Source organism: Artibeus jamaicensis, unplaced genomic scaffold (assembly GCF_021234435.1).
Source record: "Artibeus jamaicensis isolate MK-2021 breed Jamaican fruit bat unplaced genomic scaffold, CSHL_Jam_final contig_240, whole genome shotgun sequence".
In the NCBI taxonomy this organism is placed as follows: Eukaryota; Metazoa; Chordata; class Mammalia; order Chiroptera; family Phyllostomidae; genus Artibeus; species Artibeus jamaicensis.
Genome location: NW_026521506.1, coordinates 3,365,117 through 3,391,661, shown reverse-complemented (window position 1 = coordinate 3,391,661; position 26,545 = coordinate 3,365,117). Strand labels below are relative to the sequence as shown.

At 39.8% G+C, this 26,545-nt stretch overlaps 1 protein-coding gene and 1 non-coding gene across 6 annotated transcripts in view; one reads left to right on the top strand and one right to left on the bottom strand.

The window, feature by feature from the left end:
* Positions 1 to 26,545, bottom strand: part of GRIA3 (glutamate ionotropic receptor AMPA type subunit 3) — a 482,288-nt gene that overhangs the window by 299,592 nt on the left and 156,151 nt on the right. The gene's annotated exons all lie outside the window — the stretch shown is intronic.
* LOC119055850 (U6 spliceosomal RNA) lies at positions 6,837 to 6,943 on the top strand. The gene has a single exon (XR_005083762.2). It is a non-coding gene; the product is annotated as a U6 spliceosomal RNA (small nuclear RNA).

Sequence of the window (26,545 nt, the reverse complement as noted above, 5' to 3'; positions counted from 1 at the left end):
AAAAACAATGAAACACCTAGAAGTAAACCTATTTAAAGGTCTAAAAACCTGTACTCAGAAAATTATAAGACACTGAAGAAAGAAACTGAGGAAGATAAAAGTAAGTGGAAGCACATACTGTGATAATGGATAGAAAGAATTAACATGATTAAAATGTTCATACTACCAAAAGCAATTTATAGATTAAATGCAACTCCTATTAAGATTCAAATGACATATGTTACAGAACTAGAACACATATTTCAAAAATTTAAATGAAAGCACAAAAGGCTCCACATAGCAACAGCAATCCTGAGAAAAAAGAACAAAATGGAAAAATCATGCTACTTGATATCAAACTACACTACAGGGCCATTGCAATCAAAAGAGCATGTTAGTGGCATAAAACCAGACACATAGATCAATGGAACAGAATAACAAGCCCATAAATAAACCCACACTTCTATAATATTTAACAGGAAGCAAGTACATACAATGGACTAAAGACAGTCTGTTCAATCAATGGTGGGAAAATTGGACACATATGTGCAGAAAAAATGAAAGTAGACCACTTTCTCACACTACACACAATAAATTCAAAATGGACAAAAGATTTAAATGTTAGTTAGACCTGAACCATAAAAATCCTAGAAGAAAACATAGGCAGCAAAATCTCAGACACTGCTTGTAGCAATATTTTATTGGATATATCTCCCCAGGCATGGGAAACAAAAGAAATAATAAACAAATGGAAAAAGAAGAAAAAAACAAAAATAAATAAACAAATGGGACTTCATCAAACTAAAAAGTTTTGGTACAGTAAAGGAAGTCATTAACACAAAGAAAGGTAAGCCAGAGAATGGGAGAACATATTCACTGATACATCTGATAAGGTTTTAATATCCAAAATTTAAAAAGTGCTTACAAAACTCAACACCATAACAAACAACCCAATTAAAAAATGGGCAAAGGACCTGAATAGACACTTCTCCAAAGAGGACATACAGGTGACCAGTAGACATATGAGAAGGTGCTCGACATCATTAATCATCAGAGAAGTGCAAATTGAAATCACAATGAGATACCATCTCATGCATGTCAGAATGGCTATCATCAATAAATTAACAAACAACAAGTGTTGGCAAGGATGTGGAGAAAGGGTAACCCTTTTGCACTGCTGGTAGAAATGCTGACTGGTGCAACCACTGTGGAAAGCATTATGGAGATAACTCAAAAAATTAGAATGGTCTTTGTTTTGACCCAATGATCCCATTTCTAAGAATATACCTGAAGAGACCTAAAACACTAATTTGAAAGAACATCAGCTTGCCAAGATATGGAAGCAGTCCAAGTGTCTATCAATAGAAGAGTGTAAAACAACTATGGTACATTTACACAATGGAATACTATGTAGCAGAAAGAAAGAAGGAGCTCTTACCCTTCGCAACAGAATTGATGAATCTCGAAAGCATTATGCTATGTGAAATAAACCAGGCAGTCAAAGACAAATACCATATGATCTCACCTATAAGTGGAACCTAATAAAAAATAAATAATCAACAAAAATAGAATGAGAGACATTGAAATAAAGAACAAACTGACAGCAACCAGAGGGGAAAGGGAGAGAATAATGAAGGGGAAAAGGTGAAGGTCATCAAGGAACACGTACAAAGGACACATGGAAAAAGCAAGAGGGAGGTAGGAGCAAAGGTAGGAGGTGGGGATGGGTGTGGCAAGGGGAATGGTTGGGGAAAATGAAGACAACTATACTTGAACAACAAAAAAGTTAAGTCAAAAAAATATTTAAAATATCAGATAATTGGGCAATCCCATTTGTGGGCACATGTTCAAAAGAGTTGAAAGCAGGATCTGGAAGAGATATCTGTACTCTGAGGTTCATTGCAGCATTATCTACAGTAGCCAAGATATAGAAACAACCTTTATGCCCACTGACATATGAACGAATTAGCAAAATTTGACATGTTCTTACAATGAAATATTAATCAATCTTAAAAAAAAGAAGGAAATCTGCCATATTTGAAAACATGAATGAACGAGAGGATATTATACTAAGGGAAAAAAGCCAGTCTCCAAAGGACAAATACTACATGATCCCATGTACTATTTGAGATACTATGAGATATTTAAAAGAGGCAAACTCATAGAAAAAGAGATTATAATGATGGCTATAGGGGGCAGGCGAGGGAATGGTAAATGGTTAGTTGCTCTTCAATGGTATAAAATTATAAAAGATGAGTAAGTTCTAGAGATCTGCTGTACAATACTGCCTATATTAACAATACTGTATTGTGCACTTAAATTTTCTATGAGGGCCCTTGCCAATGTGGCTCACTTGGTTGCAGCATCATCTCATAACTGAAAGGTTATGGATTTGACTGCCAGCTGGGGCACATACTTAGGTGGCATGTTTGAGCATGATCCAAGCACATATGAACCCCAGTCTAGGTGTGTTTAGGAGGCAGCCAATCAATGTTTTTCTCTCTCTCCTTCCTCTTTCCCTTCCTCTCTATCTAAAAGCAATGACAGATTGTCCTAGGGTAAAAATAAAGAAAATTTACATTGCAATATTTGTGTTGATGTCTCCCAGGGCAAGGTTAACAAAGAAAAAAACAAACAAATTGAACTATATCAAATTAAAAAGCCTCTTGACAGCTAAAGAAACCATCATAAGATGAAATGGAAATTCACTATATGGGAGAACATATTTACCAATGATACATCTTATAAGGTTTTAATCTCCAAAATATACAAAGAACAACTATAACTTAACACAAGGAAGACAAACAATCCAATTAAAAAATGGACTCCTGGCCAAGATAGAGGCATAGGTGGAAACACTGTGCCTCCTCACACAAACAAGTTTAAAGACAACAAAGTTTTAGTAACAAAAATGCAACCAAAACACAGAAAATTGAAGTGTACGGAAGTCTGACAACAATGAACCATTCAGCCAGACTGGTAAGAGGGGCAGAATCAGTGGCTGGCCGAATGGGGTTGCACAGGAAAAAGTGGCCCAACTGACCTAGGAGCACAGGCAGCGGTTGGCAGATTCCAGGTGTCGGGTGGCAATGGGCAGACCCAGTGGGGGCAAAAGGCAGCTGGCTGACCGTGGTCACACATGCACACTAAGATTAAGATAAGCCAGGTGAAGGAGCGAGCAGTGATACAGACTACACAAATCAGGGCCCCAGCGATGGGAATTAAAGCCTAAAAGCACCAATTGAAAAAACTTTTGGGGTCGAGGTGCCAGGAGAGGCTCCCAGGCTCACAGAGAGTTTGTTGGAGAGATCCACAGGGTCCTAGAGGGTGCACAGCCCCACACATCCAGGAGCTGGCACCAGTAGGGCTTGGTTTGCTTGCAGGAAGCAGCAGAGGAAACCAAAATCTGAGACAGAGTGAAACAAATACCATTACCCCTCTCTGACCCCATCCCCACATACAGTGTCACAACATAGCAACTGGGTTGTCCCGCCTGGTGAACACCTAAGGCTCCACCCTTCATACGTAATAGGCATGAACAGACCAAAACATTATGGTTCAAGAAGAACAGTTCAAAGCCCCAGAGCCAATAGTTCTAAGTGACCAAGAGATAGCCAATTTATCAGATGCACAGTTCAAAACACTGGTGATTAGGATGCTCACAGAACTGGTTGATTTTAGTCACAAATTAGAGGAACATATGAAGACTACACTAATTGAAATGAAGGGAAATGCACAGGGAACCAATAATGATGGAAAGGAAACTGGGACTCAAATCAATGGAGTGGACCAGAAAGAGGAAAAAAATGACCAAACAGAAAAGAATGAAGAAACAAGAATTCCAAAAAATGAGGAGAGGCTTAGGAACCTTCAGGACATCTTTAAACATTCCAACATCTGAATTATAGGGGTACCAGTTGGGGAAGAGGAACAGCAACAAGTGGAAAACTTATTTGAACAAATAATAAAGGAGAATTTCCCCAATCTGGCAAAGGAAATAGACTTCCAGGAAATCCAGGAAGCTCAGAGAGTCCCAAAGAAGTTGGACCCAAGAAGGAACACACCAAGGCACATCATCATTACATTACCCAAGATTAAAATGAAGTAGAGAATCCTAGAAGCAGCAAGAGCTAAGGGGACAGTCACCTACAAAGGAGTTCCTATCAGACTGTCAGCTGATTTCTCAAAAGAGACCTTACAGGCAAGAAGGGGCTGGAAAGAGGTATTCCAAGTCATGAAAACCAAATACCTACAACCAAGAATGCTCTATCCAGCAAAGCTTTCATTTAGAATAGATAGGCAGATAAAGTGCTCCCCAGATAAGATCAAATTCAAGGAGTTCATCATCAGCAAGCCCTTATTATATGAAAAGTTAAAGGGACTTATCTAAGAAAAAGAAGATAAAAAATGTGAACAGTGAAAGGACAGCAAACTCACAGTTATTAACAACCACACCTAAAACAAAAACAAGGTAAGAGGACAGCTAGATCAGGAGTGGAACCATAGAAATGGAGGTTACATGGAGGGTTAGCAACAGGGGAATGGGAGGAGGAGTAGGGGGGAGAAGGTACAGAGAATAAGTAGCATAGACAGTAGGTAGAAAATAGACAGGGGGAGGACAAGAATAGTATGGGAAATATAGAATCTAAAAAACTTGTGACACATGGACATAAACTATAGGGGGGATGGTGGCGGAGGGGTGTGCAGGGTGGAGGGGAATGAAGGGGGGAATGGGACAACTGTAATGGCATAATGAATCAAATATGTTAAAAAGAAAAAAAATAAAATGAACCAAAGATCATGAATAGACACTTCTTCTAAAAGGATATACATATGGCCCAAAGATATATGAAAAATGATCAATATCACTAATCATCAGAGAGATGTGAATTAAAACCCCAGTGAGATATCACCTCAGACATGTCAGATTGGCTACCACCAATAAGTCAGCAAATAACAAGTGCTGGTGAGGATGTGGAGAAAAGGGAACCCTGGTACACTATTGGTGGGAAAGCAAACTGGTGTAGCCATTGTGGAAAACAATATGAAGTATCTTCAAAAAATTAAAAATGTAACTGCTTTCTGATCCAGTATTCCATTTCTGGGAATATTTGATAAGAATCATGAAACACCAATTCAAAAGAATATATACACCTCTATGTTCATAGAAGCATTATTTACAATAGCCAAAACCTGGAAACAGCTTAAATGCCCATCAGTTGATTTAAGGTTAAAAAAGGTGTGTTATGTTTATACCATGGAATGCTACACAGTAGTAAAAAATAAGGCACTCCTATCTTTGGTGACAGCATAGATGGACTTGGATAATATTATGCTAAGTGAAATAAGCCAGGTAGTGAAAGACAAATAGCATATTATCTCAATGATGTGTGGAATCTAATGAACACAATAAAATAACAAATTAGAACCAGAGGCACAGTTACATGGAACAGAGTGAAACCTACTGGAGGGGAGGGAGGGAGTGGATGAAAGAAGGTGAAGGGATTAGCCAAAGAACATATATGCCTGACCCAGACATGGAAAATGATGAGGGGATTTCCTGACCTGTGGGGCTGCATGCAGGTGGGCAAAGAGAGGAAAAGCAGGGACAACTATAACAATATAAACAATAAAATACATTTAAAAATTCCTATGAAGATACATTTCATGTTAAGTATTCTTACATCAAGAAAAATAAAACAAAACTAAACTAAACTAAAAGGGTCAGAAAAAAAGAAATGTGGAGGAGAAAAATCTAAACCGGTTTAGAATCTCCAGAAAAGTATCCTTGGATAATGGATGGAGCATTGGATTAGGAGTCAGGAGATAACCAAGGACTTGCTGTGTGACCTTAGGAAAGTTACTTCCCCTCTCTGGGTCTTTCTCTTTTCATCTATAAAACAATAATTTAGACTAGCTTTCTTGTTTTGTTTTGTTTTCCCAATCTTTTTTTCTCTCTGTTCTTCAGTTTGGATAATTTTATTGGTCTATCTTCAAGTTCATTGACTCTGTCAATTCCAATGTGCTATGGAACTAATGCAATAAATTTAGCATTTTAGTTATTTTTCAGTTATAAAATTGTTTTTTTATTTTTCTATAGTTTTTATTTCACAGCTGAGAATTTCTACCTATTTATTTCAAGTGTATTGACCTCATAAAGCGTAACTTTAATTTTTTATTTTTAAATATATTTTATTGATTATGCTATTGCAGTTGTCCTATTTTTCTTCTCTTTATTTCCCTCTTCCCTGTACCTACCTCCCACCATCATTCCTCCACCTTAGTTCATGTCCATGGGTCATGCATATAAATTCTTTGGCTTCTCCATTTCCCATACTACTCTTAACCTCCCCCTATTATGTACCTAATATTTATGCTTCTTATTCCCTTTATGCTGCTTTCCCCCCATTTTCCCCCACCCTTCACTGATAACCCTCCATGTGATCTCTATTTCTTCTAATCTGTTCCTGTTGTAGTTGTTTGCTTAGTTCATTTTTCTTTTTTTAGGTTCAGTTGTTGATAGTTCTCAGTTTCTTGTCATTTTACTGTTTGTATTTATCTTCTTATTTTTCTTATTTTAATATTTCATACAATGAGAGCTTGGTGATGATGAACTCCTTTAACTTGACCTTATCTGGGGAGCACTTTATCTGCCTATCTATTCTAAATGATAGCTTTGCTGGATAGAGCAATCTTGGATGTGGGTCCTTGCCTTTCATGACTTAGAATGCTTCTCTCCAGCTCCTTTTTGACTGTAAGGTTTCTTGAGAAATTAGCTGAGAATCTTATGGGAATTCCATTGTACATAACTGTCTCCTTTTCTCTTGCTGCTATTAAAATTCTTTCCTTATCTTTGTGTGCTCACTTTGGCAGCACATATACTAAAATTGGAATGATACAGAGAAGATTAGCATGGCCCCTGCTCAAGGATGACAGGCAAATTTGTGAAGTGTTCCATATTTTTAAACTGAAATAGAGAATAGGTTGACAGTGACCACAGGGGAGAGGGGAGGGAATTTCAGGGGAAATGGGGAAGGGTTTACAGGAACAAGTATAAAGAACACATGGACAAAAACAAGGTGGGATGGAAATTGGAGGGAAGTGGGGAGGACTGGGGGGGGTGGGCTGGGCTGGGAGTAAAAGGCAGAAAACTGTACTTGAACAATTAAAATAAATAAATAAAGACTTTTAGCAATAAAATAATATTAATTCATAAAAAGAATCTTTCCTTATCTCTAATTTTGGGTAATATACTTATGATGTGCCTTGGTGTGTGGTTCCCTCGGTCCAAATTTTGGGGGACTTTCTGGGCTTCCTGGAGTTGCTGGAAGTCTATTTCCTTTGCCAGATTGAGGAACTTCTCCTTCATTATGTTTTCAAATAAGTTTTCAATTTCTTGCTTTTCTACTTCTCCTTCTGGTACCCCTATGATTCAGATGTTGGAACATTTAAAGTTGTCCCAGAGATTCCTAAGGCTCTCCTCATTTTTTTGAATTCTCATTTCTTCATTCTGTTCTGGTTGAATGTTTATTCTTCCTTCTGCCCCAAAGTGTTGATTTGAGTCTCAGTTTCCTTCCCTTTACTGTTGGTTCCTGTACATTTTTTTTACTTCATTTTTCATAGCCTTCACTTTTTCCTCTATTTTGTGACTGTACTCAAGCATTTTTGGGAGCAACCTAATTCCCAGTGTTTTAAACTGTGCGTCTGATGTTTTGGCTATCTCTTCATCTCTTAGTTGTATTTTTCCTGGAGCTTTGATCTGTTCTTTCATTTGGGCCATATATTTTTGGCCTCAGCACTCCTGTTACATAGTAAGGGCGGAACTTTTGGTATTTGCCAGGGCAGGGCAACCTAGACTAGCTTTCTTTATTTAACACAGTGCGTGTGTTTGGGGAAATGTATACTTTAAAGGTTTGCTATTGTTGTCATCATCATTATTATAATTATTATTTCTACTCAAAGGCTAAACTTCTGGAGTTTGCATTCGTTAGCCTCTGTTATGTTGAAAATGATAACACTGTCCCTGCTTTAATTTGGCTATTTTATAAATTTGAACATGTTAGTAGGTGCCTTAGGCACTGGACTTGGCCAACTAACAAGAGCCTAGTGTTCCCTTTCTCTTGGGCCCAGTTCATCTTCCACAGTGTCAGTCCACAAAGCTTCCTGACAGTAGCAAAATTCTGGAGTTATGCAAATTTCTAATTAGGCTCATAAAGATTCTCCACTTCACTTCCCTAATATTTTTTTTGTCATGCAACCCTTTCCACTGTTGCTCCTGAGGTCTGCTGCTGGTGTTTAATTAAATTTGGGCATCCCTGTTTGTGCATCAGCTTGGCCACACCCTTTCAGCCTGCCTTGTTTTTTGTTTTTCAACATGCCTTCTGAGGCCCAGATCACTCTCAAGGAACACAAGGCTTGGAATTTGCCAAAACTGGTTCCTTTTTCATTTATCAAAGAGCAGAATAGCATAGCAGATGGGTGTGTAAGGGGTAGAGGAGTTGGTAATGAGAGGCAAATAGGACTAGTTATATTTTCTAAAAAGGCCTAATGACATTACTTTTTTTGTCATGTACTAATTACTAAGACCAGTCTCATGATGGGATGTATGCTATCTATTTCTATTTCCCACATCTGCCTTCTCTCTTTCTACCTCACCACCTCCTGCCCCTCCAATAGTGTTACATGGAAGCAGATGCTCAATAGAGACTTTTTAATGTTAATTCTTAGGGGGCTGGGTCTTACAATTAAGCTAAGTTTGCCAGATTTAGCAAAGAAAAAATCAGGAAGTCCAGTAAATTTGAATTTCAAATAAACAATGAATAATTGTTATTGTAAGTCTATCTGATACAATATTTAGGACATACTTACACAAACATATGAAAATAATAATTAAATGGACATTCTGTATTTTATCTAGCAACTCTAAATTAGGCAGAACAAATGGGCACTTAGGTAGCATAAGTTAGAGTCCTGAGAAATTCATTTACCCAATGATGTTGCCTTCAGTGGCCTGGCTACTTGCTTGAAAACCTCACCATGCAAGCAGACCTTGATTTATTGCACTTCACTTTATAACACCTCACAGATACTGCATATTTTACAAACCAAAGGCAAGGCCCTCCACTAGCAAAAAGATTACAACTTGCTTTGTTGTGGTGGTCTGAAAGTGAACCTACTATATCTCTGAGGGATGCCTGTACATAGTGCTCTTGAGTTAAGGCATAAGAAGCTTCTGTCAAAACATGTGTATGACCCAGGAGAAGTTGTACTGAGCCATTAACCAGTATTAATTCCCTAGCCAAGATTAGTTCTATAGACTTCCACCAAGATGGAGGCATAGGTGGATATACCGTGCCTTCTCACACAACCAAGTTTAGAGACAACTAAATATTAGCAATAGAAAACATAGTCAGAACACAGAAAATTGAACTTTTCGGAAGTCTGTTAACAACAAATTCTTCGGCCTGACCAGTAAGGGGCGAAACCAGCAGCTGGTGGAGTGGGGTTGCACAGGAAAACTCGGTCAGACGAACTCAGGTGCGCGGAATCCAGGCGCAGGGTTGGACCTGGTGGGCAACTCAGCAAGCAATCTCGGGGAAACAGCGAGGGAGCAGGGCTGCGGGTTGACTGTGGTCGTGCATTGGTGCACACAAAGACAAGCGAGGGAGTGGGCCATTGGACCGGAACCCAGCGGGTCCCCACTGCTAGCGGCTGGGAGGGCGCCGCCATTTCCCTGCTCTGACCCCACCTCCACATACAGCGTCATAACCCAGCGACTCTAAGTGGCCCGGCCCTGGTGAACCACCTAAGGCTCAGCTCCTCAACCAATGGTGTGAAACAGCAAAGGGGGCCACCATTTCCCCGCTCTGACCATGCCCCCACATACAGCGTCACAACCCAGCAACCTGGGAGCCAAGGCTCTGCTCTTCATACTTAACAGGTGCGAACAGACCAAAAATGGCTCAAGACGATCTCAAAGCCCCAGAGCCTATAAATCTAAGTGATGAAGAAATAGCAAAACTCTCAGACGCACAGTTTAAAACACTGGTGATCAGGATCCTCACAGAACTGGTTGATTATAGCCACAAATTTGACAAATATATGAAGGCAAAACTAATTGAAATGAATGGAATTGCACAGGAAACCAATAGCAATGAAAAGGAAACTGGGACTCAAATCAATGGAGTGGACAAGAAGAAAGCAAATAATGGCCAAACAGAAAAGAGTCAAGAAGCAAGAATTCAAAGAAATGAGGAGAGTCTTAGGAACCTCCAGGACATCTTTAAATGCTCCAACATCCAAATTATACGGGTACCAGAAGGGGGAAAGGAACAGCCACCAGTGGAAAACTTATTTGAACAAATAATAAAGGAGAATTTCCCCACTCTGGCAAAGGAAATAGACTTCCAGGAAATCCAGGAAGCTCAGAGAGTCCCAAAGAAGTTGGACCCAAGAAGGAACACACCAAGGCACATCATAATTACATTAGCCAAGATTAAAATGAAGTAGAGAATCCTAGAAGCAGCAAGAGATAAGGGGACAGTCACCTACAAAGGAGTTCCCATCAGACTGTCAGCAGATTTCTCAAAAGAGACCTTACAGGCAAGAAGGGGGTGGAAAGAGGTATTCCAAGTCATGAAATCCAAAGACCTACAACCAAGATTGCTCTATCCAGCAAAACTTTCATTTAGAATGGAAGGGCAGATAAAGTGCTTCTCAGATAAGATCAAATTCAAGGAGTTCATCATCACCAAGCCCTTATTATATGAAAAGTTAAAGGGACTTATCTAAGAAAGAGAAGTTAAAAAAACATGAACAGTGAAAGGACAACAAACTCACAGTTATTAACAACCACACCTAAAACAAAAGCAAACTAAAAGGACAGCTAGATCAGGAGTGGAAACATAGAAATGAAGATCTCAAGGAGGGTTAGCAACAGGGGAGTGGGAGGAGGAGAAGGGAGGAGAAGGTACAGAAAATAAGTAGCATAGACAGTAGATAGAAAATAGATGGGGGGGGGCAAGAATAGCATGGGAAATATAGAATCTAAAGAACTTGAGACACATGAACATAAACTAAAGGGGGGTAATGGTAGGGTGGAGGGGAATGAAGGGGGGAATAGAACAACTGTAACAACATAATCAATAAAAAATTTTAAAAAAGATTAGTTCTATAGGTGAATTCACTGATTATCTCATCGAGTTTATGTAAAATAAGACAGAAAACAGGTAATTTTAATTTGGGAGACAGGAAGATGGGAAAGGATGAGAGCCAAGGTGGTACCCACAAATGGACAATAAAATGGCGAACTGAGAGATAACCTCATACAAAAAGTTACCTATATGATAGGATTGAGGAGGTATTGGGTATAGTCACAGGCATCCCAAAATATTTTCCCTACCTATAGTCACAATGCTTGATAGGTCACTATAAGTCTTCCCTTTGGGTTACGATTCCTTCCTCTCCAGGCATCCTACTAGAAGAGAGGCAGCCTTGTGTAAAAGATCCCAAGTCTAAGAGTCAGACCTGAGTTCAAGTTTAGAATTCACCAGCTGTGTGACTTAGGTTGGGGGATTTTTTAAGATGGCACAGGAGTAGGTGGAAGCTACACTGGTCTCCTCCCAGGACCAAACAGGAATTACAACTAAATTAAAGAAAAATCATCCTGAACAACCAACTGAACACTAGCTGGAGAGAAGCCTTATAACCAAGGACAGACAGAAGAAACCACATTACCATAATGTGACTTAGGTTGGGAAAGCAAAACATGTCCCCACCTCTAGGACTGTAAAAATGATTCATGCCTTGGAAATCTTGTAGGATGGTGAAGAATGAATGAAACACTCTATGTGTAAGTGCTTTGAAAGTAAGTGCTGACAAAATACTTTAGCAGTGTTAAAATGTGTGTCCTCTTGGGAGCGGTAGCACTGTCCTGGTTATCCAGTGTATCACAAAAACTACCCTTCATAAGGAAAAGAGATGGACCCATAAGAAGGCTAGGGATATCAATGATGGTAGCTGCTATGGAAATAATGTAGTGAGGAGGAAGGACTAGGCAAAGAAAGCTGTGACTGCCTCCCCTTGCTCCCAAATAAACAGCCAGATCTAGCATTTTGCCAATGACTGACCCTATGGCATGAGCTCAGAGCGGAAGGCAGGACTGTAGGGAGGAGGTATTTCCCTGAAAATACTACAAGTGGCATTCACCAGTTCTCAAGGAAGAGCTCCAAGTTTAGGGGGGCAGGTGGTCAGTGGAGGTTTTGAATCTTCCAGAGGAAATTATCCTCCCTCTGTCTGCCCAGGATAAGACCTCAGAGCCAGGGAATGTTTGTAAATGGGCCCTCTCATTTAAATAAATCCCACTTAAATATTTATCAGATCATGAATATGCATGTTTCCCTCTCTGTGCTGGAAAGAGAACAGGCATGTAATTTTTAGATGGCACATAAATAATGTAAGGAGAGAAAAAAGGATCTTTGTTCTGTGTTGACTGTGTATTTACAGCATCTCAAGAGGTCTTGAAATAATGAACTGATTTTTTCCTTTCCCAGTCTAAATGTGCACATGGAGCTTCACTTTTCCTGTTTTTAGGGCAATTTGCACTCATTTGTATCTTTACTGAAGAATTTCTGGAAGCAAGCAAATGGGAAATGAGGATGGTCAAGTTTCGATTCTTAGTGAGTTAGTCATAACAACCCACACGCTATCCCCACATCAGATTGATACAGGAGGGGGCAGGGAGCAGAGCTGGCCATGCATTCCCCAATCTAGATGCTAAAAGGTGAGGGCATAGAAGGTTTTTCTTTAAAAAGTAAATGTTGGGGGGTGCCAAGATGGCTGCAGAGTAGCTGGAAATTCCATCCCCTTGTTCCCAGACCCGGACGGGACTTGCAGCTAAACTGCAGAGTATTTGTCTTGAAAAACCAAGTGAAATGTAGATGATGTGAAAATTTGTAAACAGGAACAAGTAAGAAGATGGGAAGACACAGAGACAGAGTGATCCCTCTCACACATGTGGGTGATGCACAAGCTGGGACACACTGGGGCAGTGGAGCTCCCTCCCCTTGGGAGCACAGGGTCTCAGCCCCATGCAGGGCATCCCAATCCAGAGTAACAAGAGACTGTAAGGGGAGCTGGCATAACATTGGTTAGTGGGAAGCAATGGGGATTTGACCCACTTGAGAGACTTGAAGGAACAGCCCATTATTACAATGGTAGCTTGGGAAGTCCGTCCTGATCTGTGACTGCTGGAGGGGCCATGCAGCTGTTCCTGTCTGGAGGAGGGGTCTGCTCAGTACACCCAGCTGTGACTTTGAAGCACCTTCTATTCTCTGTAAGACCTTTGGGCAGACAGCCAGTCAAAGTCAGGGCAGTGAGGCTTGAGGAAAACAACTGGTCTTCCCCACATCGAGTGAGTGCATAGGCAATGACCCTCCCCCTACCTGTGGAGACACTATGTCTGCCTCAAGGCAAAGGGGTATGGTTATGCTGGGCTGGAAATTCGGCCCCACTATGCCAGGTTAAACAGCATGTGGGAATGGGACATTCAGCCCATTCTGAGACCGGGTGAAGCTTGGAGTGTTGGTCCTGCTCTGTGGTTGCTGACTGCATGGAGAGATTTTTTATTTTTTGTGATACCCTCCTGCTTACATAGTCAGTGTGGATGTGCCAGCAAGATGCAGAGCTGGGTTTTTGTGACTGAGTTTCCTAGGCAAGCCTCTGTCCAGGAGTCAGAAGGAAAGGGGTTATGCACTGTAGCTGCAATACAAGGAAGCAGACCCCAGTGAATCCAATTCTGTGAAGTCACAGGAAGGAGAGGAAGTGCCTGCCACTACCTTTTCTAGAGAGGGCTCCATTTCTGTCTGAATCACCCCTGCCAGGTCCTGGTTACCTCCACTGGTAAATTAGCACATTTTGTAGGGGAAGGGGCAGCAACCTAGAGTGGGGATGTTGAAAGGGAGGCCAGAGATAGACCCAACCACTGGTCTCTTGAGGCCCCACCTGCCAGTCTACTAGAAGCTCTGATCTGAAAAACTTGCCAAGGGCAAGGTTGGGATAGCATCTGACATTGGCTTGCAACAGAAAACCTCTTGGGAGGCCCCAGACTGGCACAACAATTAGTCAGCTTCCAAAACATCAGAGTAGGACTCAAGGAACTCCACATCCAGCACATCCAATGACTGATCACACCAGGCACAAAACAGTGCTGAGGAAAAACAAACATTTTTCTTTTAAAATCTTTTTTAATTTTCTCTTTTCTACTTTATTTTTTGTTCTTTTTTGGCTTTCATATCTCTTATTCTCTCTTTCATATTCTTACTCTATTTTTCTCTTTACTATTTTTTATTTTGTCTTTTTGTCCTTGCTTTCCTACCCTTTATTTTAGTTCATTTTTATTTTTTCACTTTCTCTCTATATTTTATTACTTTTTTGCTATAATTTTATTTTCTCTTCCTTTGTTCTTTCACATCTTCTTCTGTTTAATTTTCCCTCCTTAATCTTTTTGTTTCTTGCCTTTTATCATTCTCTTTTCTTTATTTTATTATTATTTTTTGTTTTTTCTTGTGTTTTTTCTCTTCTGATTCTGATTTCTTTTTCTGATTTTGGTTGTTGTTGGTGGTGTTTCTTTCTTTTTCACTGAGTTGCTTTTGGTTTAGTTTTGTTTGATCTGAACCTGTACAATGATTTGCATGATGCAGTCAGGATTGAGCCCCACATTCAAGTAGCCTGAGAGTGGAGCTATCTTGCAAATGGGATGGCTACATTAAAGAACCAATTACAACAGGGGGGTCCGCAGAAGCCACACAAGGGATATTCTTGGAGTACTAAGCTCAAGTGATCAAGGAGAGTGCACCACTGGGTCCCACAGGACACCTACTATAGGAAGCCGCCCCTCAAAGTCTGGGAGTCATAGCATTTCTATGTTGTTATACAAAGAAACAAACATGAAGAGACATCCAAAATAGGGAAACAAAGAAACAGGCCAGAAATGAAAGAACAGGAGGAATCTCTAGAAAAAAAGAGCTAAACGAAATGGAGGCAAGCAATTTATCAGATACAGATTTCAAAGTAATGGTTATAAGGATGCTCAACATCATGAAAAAGGACAGAGTCCATGAAAAATAACCTGGTAGAAATGAAGAATAACATATCTGAAATGAAGAATACACTGGAAGGAATAATCAGTAGGATGGATGAAGGAGAGGACCAAATAATCAAATTAGAGGGCAAGGTAGAAAAAAATCACCTAAACAGAGCAGTGAAAGGAAAAAAAGATTTAAAAAGCAGGAGAATAGTTTAAATCAGGAGTGTCCAAGCCACAGCCCATGGGCTGCATGTGGCCCAGGATGGCTGTAAATGCAACCCAACACAAAATTGTAAAATTAATTAAAACATTACTAGATTTTTTTGTGGTTATGTGTTGCAGTGTCACATAAAATAAACATACACATGCTCTCACTATTTGTATGCATGCATGGCTTGTTTTATGGCAGTGTGTGGCATCCAGTGTGTTATCTTCTAAGTGCAGACAGAAGAATTGACACCATCACATGTTACATGTGCTCATGCTGGCTTAATGAGGCAGTGCTTATCAAGAGTGTTTCAATTTGCCATTGCAACGTTAGGCATTTAATGTTATTTAGAAGTCAGGTAAGCACTCTTATTTGATTATTAAGGGCACTTCACACATCTCCTGCCATGCTTTACACTCAACCCTCTACCTTGAGCAGCCAAGAAGCTTGTGGAAGGTCCCAAAACTTGCTTTCTATTTTTCTGTCAATTAGTTTTCATAATAAATGTAAATAAAGCCTCTTATCAATTATTATTTTTTAATCCCAGCATGGCTTCTACAATGTCTCAAAAGAAAAAAGAACCCCCAAAAGGGACTTCCGCCAAGATGGAGGATTAAGGTGGATGTGCCTGCCTCCTCTCACAACCAAGTTTAAGGACAACTAAATATTAGCATCAGAAAACACAACCAGAACACGGAAAACTGAACTTTTCGGAAGTCCGCAAACAACAAATTCTCCGGCCCGGCCGGTAAGAGGCGAAACCGGCGGCGGCGGGTTGAGGAGTTACAAAGGAGAACTCGTTCGACCCGGGCGCGGGCGCGGGACCCAGACGCGCGACTTTTCGGAAGTCCGCAAACAGCAAATTCTCCGGCCCGGCCGGTAAGAGGCGAAACCGGCGGCGGGTTGAGGAGTTACAAAGGAGAACTTGAACGACCCGGGCGCGGGCGCGGAATCCAGTCGCACGGGCTCCAAACCCAGGATTGGACCTAGTGAGCAGCCCACCGGGTGAGTGACTACGGAGGAGTCAGTGGGGAGGCGGTGGCAGCGAGTTGACTGTGGGTGCCCGGTTACGCGCGGGTGAGGAAGTGAGCGGGGGGACCGGCGGCGGCGCCATTTTCCCCCGCTCTGACCACGCCCCCCACATACAGCGTCACAACCCAGCGACCTGGGACTCCAAGGCGCCGCTTCTCTCACTTAAAGGGCCAGAACAGACCAAAAATGTCGCAGGGGGACCTCAAAGTCCCGGAGATAAATCTAAGTGACGAAGAAATAGCAAATCTCTCAGACGCACAATTTAAAACACTGGTCGTCAGCTTCCTCACAGATCTGGTGGACTATAGCCACAAATTAGAGAAACATATGAAGGCTAAATTAAGGGAAATGAATGGAATTCCACAGGAAACCCATAGAGATGAAAAAAAAAACTGGGACTCAACTCAATGGAGTAAACCAGAAGGAAGAAAAAAATGATCAATCAGAAAGGAATGAAGAAATAAGAATTCAGAAAAATGAGGAGAAGCTTAGGAACTTCCAGGACATCTATAAACGCTCCAATATCCGAATTATAGGGGTACCAGAAGGGGGAAAGACACAACCACCAGTGGAAAAACTATTTGAACAAATAATAAAAGAAAATTTCCCCAATCTGGCAAAGGAAACAGACTTCCAAGAAATCCAAGAAGCCCAGAGAGTACCAAAAAAGTTGGACTCAAGAAGGAACACACCAAGGCATATCATAATTACATTAGCCAAAATTAAAACGAAGGAGAGAATCCTGGAAGCAGCAAGAGCTAAGGGGACAATCACCTACAAAGGAGTCCCCATCAGGCTGTCAGCAGATTTCTCAAAAGAGACCTTACAGGCAAGAAGGGGCTGGAAAGAAATATTCCAAGTCATGAAAACTAAAGACCTACAACCAAGATTGCTCTACCCAGCAAAACTTTCATTTAGAACGGAAGGACAGATAAGGTGCTTCTCAGATAAGACCAAATTCAAGGAGTTCATCATCACCAAGCCCTTATTATATGAAATGTTAAAGGGACTTATCTAAGAAAAAGAAGTTAAAGAAACATGAACAGTGAAAGGACAACAAGCTCACAGTTATCAACAACCACACCTAAAACGAAAGCAAACTAAAAGGACAGCTAGATCAGGAGTGGAAACATAGAAATGAAGAGCTCAAGTAGGGTTAGCAACAGGGGGAGTGGGAGTAGAAGACGGGGAGAGAAGGTACAGAAAACAAGTAGCATAGACAGTAGATAGAAAATAGATGGGGGGGCAAGAATAGTATGGGAAATACAGAACCTAAAGGACTTGAGACACATGGACATAAGCTAAAGGGGGGGGGTAATCGGGGGGTTGGGGGGGCAGGGTGGAGGGGAATGAAGGGGGGAATAGAACAACTGTAACAGCATAAACAATTCAAAAAAAATAAAATAAAAAAAAAAAAAAAAGAACCCCCAAAAGAAAAATTACTGATGAAGGAAGATTGTTCAATGAAAAACGGACAACTGCTTTTTGTTGAGGCAAACAATAAGGCACTCTGCTTAATTTTCAGAGAATTTGTACGTTTTCAAAGACTATAATTTGAAAAGGCATTATATGCAAAAACATGCTGCCAAATTTAATGTGTATGAAGGATTGTGTCATAAGGACAAAATAGTGGAACTGAAAAAAAGTCTGTGTTCTCAAGAAAATTTTTTTCAAAAACTTACAAGTCATGCAGATTTCATTGTAAAAGCTACTTATATGGTAACATTTTTATTAAAAATACATTTTATTGATTATGCTAATACAGTTGTCCCATTTTCTCTCCTTTATTCCTCTCTACCCTGTGCACCCTCTCCCACCTGCATTCTCCTGCTTTAGTTCATGTCCATGGGTCATATATAGAAGTTCTTTGGCTTCTACATTTCCTATACTATTCTTTACCTCCCCCTGTCTACCTTCTACCTACCGTTTATACTACTTATTCTCTGTACCTTTTCCCCCTCTCTCCTCCTCCCGGCCCCCTGATGATAACCCTACATGTGATCTCCATTTCTATGCTTCTGTTCCTGTTCTAGTTGTTTGCTTAGTTTTTGTTTTTATTTTAGGTTCAGTTGTTAATAATTGTGAGTTTGTTGTCATTTTTCTGTTTTTTGTTTACTTCTTTTTCTTAGATAAGTCCCTTTAACATTTCATATAATAAGTGTTTGGTGATGATGAACTCCTTTAACTTGACCTTATCTGAGAAGCACTTTATCTGCCCTTCCATTCTAAATGATAGCTTTGCTGGATAGAGTCATCTTGGATGTAGGTCCTTACCTTTCATGATTTTGAGTACTTCTTTCTAGCCCCTTGCCTGCAAGGTTTCTTTTGAGAAATCAGCTGATAGTCTTATGGGAACTCCTTTGTAAGTAAGTGTCTCCTTTTCTCTTGCTGGTTTTAAGATTCTCTCCTTATCTTTAATTTTGGATAATGTAATTATGATGTGCCTTGGTGTGTTCCTCCTTGGGTCCAAGTTCTTTAGGACTCTCTGAGCTTCCTGAACTTCCTGGAAGTCTATTTCTTTTGCCAGATTGGGGAAGTCCTCCTTCATTGTGTTTTCAAATAAGTTTTCAATTTCTTGCTCTTCCTCTTCTCCTTCTGGTACCCCTATGATTTGGATGTTGGAACATTTAAAGGTGTCCTAGAAGTTCCTAAGCTTCTCCTCATTTTTTTGAATTCATGTTTCTTCATTCTGTTCTGGCTGAAGGATTCTCTCTTCCATTTGGCCCACTCCATGGATTTAAGTCCTGGTTTCCTTCAGGTCATTGTTTGTTCCCTGTACATTTTCCTTTATTTCACTTAGTATAGCCTTTATTTTTCATCTAGTTTGCGATCATATTTAACTAATTCTGTGAGCATCCTGATTACCAGTGTTATCAACTGTGCATATGATAGATTGGCTATCTCTTCATTGCTTAGTTGTATTTTTTCTGGAGCTCTGAACTTTTCTTTCATTTAGGCCATTTCTTTTGTTCCAGTACACCTGTTACATAGTAAGGGACAGAGCCTTACATATTCACCTGGGTGGGGCAACCCATATCACTGTGTTGTGATGCTGTATGTGGGGGAGGGGTCTGAGAGGGAACAGTGCCACTTGCTCTCTGCCAGTTGCCTGTCACTTCCCCCACTACCCACAATCAAATTGGGCCCATCTGATTGCCTCGTGGATGGGTTTGTGTACATGCTAGGATCCTGTTCATCTCTCCAATTAACTCTCCTGTGAGGCTGGGAGTTTCTTGTGCTGCCACTGAAACCCCCACAGGTGATTTCAATCAGAGGTTTGTGGTTCTATTTCCTCGAGCTGGAACTCTGAGCTGTGTCATCTGTCTCACTCCCCAGTTGTTCCTCCAGGTTTATCTGCACATGAATGCAGGGCCACCCAGTCTGCAATCCACTGCCTCGCAAGGACCACCAACTGCTGCTTTGACCACACCAGTCCTCCAGCTGCTGCCTGGCCCTGAATCCTCTCCACCTAGCTGCCTGTCTCCATCCCTCCTACTGGTCTGGATGAATGTTTCTTCTTTAACTCCTTGGTTGTCAGACTTCTATACAGTTTGATTTTCTGTCAATTCTTGTTGTTTTTTGTTTTTAAATTTCTTGTTGTCCTCCTTTTGTTTGTGCAAGGAGGCACAGTGTGTCTACCTACACCTCCATTTTGGCTGGGAGTAGTAGCATCTTTAATAACAAAAAAGTCCAAACCATTTACTGATGCTGAGTATATTAAACAATGTGTAGAAAGTGTGGCAGATATAATTTGCCCTGGAAAAAAGGGGAATATTTCTAAAATCAGTTTGTCTCACCAGACTATAACCAGGTGAATTGAAGAATTTGGGAAAATCTATCAAAGGAAGCTTGGAGAGTAAAGTTGCTAATTATAAATTTTATGCTTTGGCAATGGATGATAGTACTGATGCTACAGATATGGCTCAAGTTGCCATTTCTATAATTTTTACTAGAGGTATTGATGACGAATATAATGTCACTGAAGAAGTGGCTTTTTGTGCCATTTTTGTACAAATGACATGACTAAATCAAGAGATTTATACAAAGCAGTAAAAAATATGTTAAAGTGATTTTCTTTGCCCATTGTTAACATATCTTGTATAGTTATTGATGGCACCCCAGTGATGGTACGTAAAAAAGAAGAACTTGTAAAAGTAATAGATGATGCATTTGCCACCCAAAACTCACATTTGATGAAGTATCATTGCATAGTACTTCAAGAAAATTTATGCACACAAGCTTTAAAAATGAACATCATGCAAATCATCATCAAGACTGTGAATTTCATAAAAGCCAAGGAATTGAATCATTACCAATTCCAGGAATTCCTTAAAAGTATTGATACTGACTATGGAGACATCATTTACTGTTTGGAAGTAAGATGGCTAAGTTGAAGACAAACATTGAAAAGATTAAATGATTTGTGACATGTTATCAAGTCATTTATAGTATCAAAAAACAAATTTGTGCTGGAACTTGATGATGAAAACTGGCTTCCAGATTTACCATTTTTAGTGGATTTAACTGCTAATTTAAATAAGTTAAACACGTGTTTTCAAGGTGAAGATCAATTTATCAATACTATGTTTCAAATAATGACAGCATTCCAAATAAAACAGAAATTATGGCAAGCTCAAAATAAAGCAAACAATTTTGTGCATTTTGACACGTTGGATACAGTCATGAACAGCAAAAAATATGCAGCCTTGCTTTTCAATTTGATACAAAAATTTGAAAACGTATTTCAAGATTTCTGGGGAAAGAATCAGTATTTTGCTATATTTGTGACTCTGTTTTCAGTTGACATAAATATGTTACCTGTCAGTTTTCAAATAGAATGAATAGAGCTGCAATCTAATATTCAAGTTAAAGAAAAATTTGATCATATCTCTTTACTGGACCTTTATAGGTCCTATGCTTCCAGAGACAAATACCCCTTGCTTTACAATCATGCCTTATTCATGTCATCACTATTTGGCAACAATTACATTTGTGAGCAACTATTTGTAAGAATGAAACACATTAAAAGTAAAATTACAACTAAAATATCTGATGAGCACCTTGAGAACTGAGAATTGCAACTACTTTTATCAAGCCAGATATTGATGTACTAGTTCCTCAAATACAATGTCAAACCTCCCACTAGTTTTATGTTGCCCTCTTTTCTTTTACTTTTGTAATAAAATATTTTAAAACATCAGTGACATTTTATTACTTAGATACATACATTTTCTGTATTAGTGATCACAAAGTTGGAACCTGCCCGATGATTTTAAAAGACTATCAAAAGGTCCACTGAATAATTAGGGTTATTATGTGAGGACTTTTTTTGCTTATCTGTGATGGCAGATATCACAAAAATTATGCATGGAACTTTTTTTTTTTTGCTCACCAGTTTTCATTAGTGCTTGTGTATTTAATGTGTGGCCAAGAAAATTCTTCTTCCAGTGGGGCCCAGAGACCCAAAAGGTTGGACTCCCCTGGTTTGAGGGATTTTAGGAACAACATGAAATGTAACAACATGCACATCATATGGGTAACAAAGGAGAGGAAAGAGAGCCAGAGATAGAGAACCTCTTTGAAGAAATAAGGACAGAAAACTTCCCAACCTGGTGAAGGAAAAAGTCACACAAGTTCAGGAAACACAGAGTCACAATAAAAAAAAGGCCCACACAAAGACACATCATAATTAAAATGGCAAAGAGAGAATCTTAAAGACAGCAAGAGAGAGACAATTAGTTACCTACAAGAGCACCCATAGGCTGTCAGCTGATTTTTCAACAGAAACATTTCATGCCAGAAGGAGTTGGCTTGAAGTATTCAAAGTGATGAAAAATAAGGACATACAATCAAGAATACTTTACCCAGCAAGGCTAACATTTAAAATTGAAAGTGAAATATAGAGCTTCCCAGCATCCTCCTAAAAAAAAGGCTAAAGGAGTTCTTAACCACTAAACCAGCATAACAAGCAATATTAAAGGAATGCTTTAAGAAAAACAAATATAGGAACATAGGTACAATGGAAAAAATTGAAAAAAAGTACCTATTTATAATAACCTTACAGGTAAATGAATTAAATGCTTCAATCAAAAGACATAAGATAGCTGAATGCAGAAGAAAAAAAGACCATTATATATGCTGTCTGCAAGAGACCCACCTCAGAATGAGATATATACACAGACTGAAAGTGAGAGAATGGAGGAAATATTTCATGCAAATGAAAATTTAAAAACCTGGGGTAGCACTACTTACATCTGGCAAAATGGAGGTGTAAATAGATACATGTCACATTCTCACACAACCAAAAGAAAGATAACAAGCATTTTAGAGGAACTAGTATAAATGACACATGGACAACAGCTAAGGGGGATGGAAATGGGAGGGAGGTGGGGAGCATGGGGGGGTGGGCTGGGATGGGAGTAAAAGACAGAAACTGTACCTACAAAATAATTAAATAAAAAAAGAAAAGGCATTTTGATAGGAAAGAAAAAAAAGACCAGAACTGCCAGAAAATTGAACTGCATGAAAGTCTGACAACCAAGGAGTTAAAGAAGAAATATTTATCCAGACTGGTAGGAGGGGCAGAAGGCTGAAGCACAGTGGAGAGGATGCTCAACTAAATGGCATCTGGTGGACCAGGGCAGGTGAGGCAGTAGCTGGCAGACTGGGCAATCCCACCTTCATATGTAGATAAACCAGGAGGAACAACTGAGGAGCAAGAAAAACTGCAACCCAGGGTTCCAGCACAGGGAAATAAACCTTCAAAACATCTGGCTGTAAACACCTGTGGGTGTTGTGGCAGTGGGAGAAAATTCCAGTCTCTCAGGGGAATTTGTTTGAGAGACCCACAGGGTCTGAGAATGTACGTAAGCCCACACACCAGGAATCAGCACCAGAAGGGCCTAATTTGCTTGTGGGAAGAAAAGGAAGTGATGGATGGAAAGTGGGGTGAGAGCCAAGAAAGCTGCATTGTTCCCTTTCTGATCTTTCCCACACATATAGTGTGACAATGCAGCAAAGTGGTTTGTCCTGCCCTGGTGAATATCTAAGGCTCCAATCCTTACAATGTAACAGGTGCACTGAGACCAAATGGGAGAACAGATCAAAACTCCTGAAAAAGAACTAAGAGATGAGGAGATAGCCAACCAATCTGATGCAGAGTTCAAAACATTGGTAATCAGGATGCTCACAGAATTGATTGAGCTTGGTCACAAAATGAAGGAAGATATGAAGGCTACACAAAGTGAAATGAGGCAAAATATACAGGGAAACAACAGTGAAGGGAAGGAAGCTGAAACTCAAACCAATGACTTGGAAGAAAAGGAAAAAAATAAGCAACAAACCAGAAGAGAATGAAGGAACAAGAATTTTAAAAAGTAAGGAGAAGCTGAGGAACCTCTGGGACAACTTTAAACACTACAACATCTGAATCATACAGCTCCTGGAAGGAGACAAGGAAGAGCAAGGATTGAAAACTTATTTGAACAAACAACAAAGGAGAACTTCCCAGATCTCACAAAGGAAATAGACTTCCAGGAAGTCCAAGAAGCTCAGAGAGTCCCAAAGAAGTTGCACCCAAGGAAGCACACACCAAGACACAACATAATAACATTATCCAAGATTAAAGATAAGGAAAGAATCTTAAAAGCAGCAAGAGAAAAGGAGACAGTTACATAGAAAGGAGTTCCCATAAGACTACCAGCTGATTTCTCAAAAAAAAAAAAAACCCAAAAAATCAACAATAATAAAAAAAACCCACTACAACAAAAATGCTTATAGGCAAGAAGGAGCTGGAAAGAAGTGTTCAAAGTCATGAAAGGCAAGGACCTACATCCAAGATTGGCTCTATCCAGCAAAGCTATCATTTAGAATGGAAGGGCAGATAAAGTGATTCCAAGATATGATAAAGTTAAAGGAGTTCATCATCACCAAGACCTTATTATATAAAATGTTAAAGGGAGTTATCTAAGATAAAGAAGATCAAAGTGATACAATGAAATGACAAGAAACTCACAGCTATCAACAACTGAACCCGAAAACAAAAACAAACCACTAGAACAGAAACAGAGTAAAGAAATGGAGATCACATGGAGGGTTATCAATGGGAGGGTTAGGGGAAAATGGGGGGAGGTACATAGAATAAGAAGCATAATTGGTAGGCATAAAATAGATAGGAGTAGGTTAAGAATAGTATAAGAAATAGAGAAGCCAAAGAACTTATATGTACAACCCATGTACATGAACTAAGGGTAGGCAATGCTGGAGCGTGGGGGGAGGTGCTGGCAGAGGGAGGATAAAGAATAGAAGAAAATTGGGACAACTGTAATAACATAATCAATAATATATACTTAAAATTTAAAAATGCTATGAAAAGCTCCATGCTGGGTAAATAGATAAATGTCAAGAAATGTACAATTTTCTAAATCTGAATCAGGAAGAATCAGAGAATTTGAATAGACAAATAGCAAACATTTAAATTGGAGCAATAATCAAAAACCCTCAGCAAACAAAATTCCTGTACAGGATGACTTCACAGGTGAATTTTACTAACCATTCAAGGAAAGACCAACACCTCTCCTTCTGAAACTACTGCATAAAATTAAAGAAGAGGCCCCAAACTTATTTTGAGGCCATATTATCCTAATTACAAAACCAGACAAAAAGAAAACAAAGAAAGAAAATTAATGGCCAGTAACTTTGATGAACATAAATATTAAATCCTGAACAAAATATTAGAAAACCAGATACAGCAATACATTTAAAATATCATACACCACGAGCAAGTGGGATACATCAAAGGGATGCAAGTATGATACAATATTTGCAAATCAATAAATGTAATATATCACATAAACAAAATGAGAGGCAAAAACCACATGATCATAGCAATAGATGCAGAAAAATATTTGATATTTGATAAGCTACAGCACCCATTTATGATAAAAACACTCAGCAAAATAATAGTAGAGGGAGCATTCCTCAACATGACAAAGGCAATGTATGAGACGCCTACAGCAAACATCATACTCAATGGGCAAAAACTAAAAGCTTTCCCATTAAGATGAGGAACAGAACAAGGATGTCTGCTTTCACCACTTCTATTCAATAAAGTATTGGAAGTTCTAGCCACAGTAATCAGACAACAAAAAAGAAATAAAAAGCATCCAGGACTTCCACCACGATGGAGGTGTAGGTGGAAACACCTTGTGTCCTCGCACAACCAAATCTAAAAACAATAAAGTTTTAACAACAATAAACATAAACAAACCACACAGAAAATTGACAATACGGAGTCTGAAAACAATGAAATGCTCAGCTAAACCAGTAAGAGGGGCGAAGCCAGCAGCAGAGCGGGTTGGCCAAAATGATCCCCGACAGAGGTGGTGCGCAGGCAGCCGAAGGCACGGATCCCAGGTGCGGGCTAGCTACAGGCGGACACAGGGAAGAGGCGCAGCTGGCTGTCTGTAATTGGTCGAGCATTTGGGTGCAGATAAACCAGTGAAGAGGCGAGCTTTGAGACCACACAGCACAGGGAGGCGGGATCGCACATTTCTGCTGAAATAAACAGGTGGGGGTGAGAGGTGGACGGACTGGGCAAGTGGAGAGGACCGCCATAGCTCCCTCTATGACCCTGCCCCCACATACAGTGTTACAAAACAGCAACCTGGGTGGCCCCGCCCTGGTAAACAACTAAGGTTCTGCTCCTCGTACCTAACAGGCGAAAACAGATAAAAACATGGCTCAAGAACCACTCAGAAACCCAGAGCCAATAAATCTAAGTGGTGAAGAAATAGCCAAAGTTTTAGATGCACAGTTCAAAACACTGGTGATCAGGATGCTCACAGAACTGGTTGATTTTAGTCAAAAATTAGAGGAACATATGAAGGCTAAACTAATTGAAATGAATGGTAATGCAAAGGAAACCAATAGTAATGGAAAGGAAACTGGGACTCAAATCAAGGGAGTAGACCAGAACGAAGGAAAAAATGACCAAATACGAAAGAATGAAGAAACAGGAATTCGAAACAATGAGGAGAGGCTTAGGAACTTCCAGGACATCTTTAAACATTCCAACATTCTAATTATAGGGGTACCAGAAGGGGAAGAGGTACAGTCACGAGTGGAAACCTTAGTTGAACAAATAATAAAGGAGAACTTCCCCACTCTGGCAAAGGAAATAGACTTCCAGGAAATTCTGGAAGTTCAGAGAGTCCCAAAGAAGTTGGACCAAGAAGGAACAC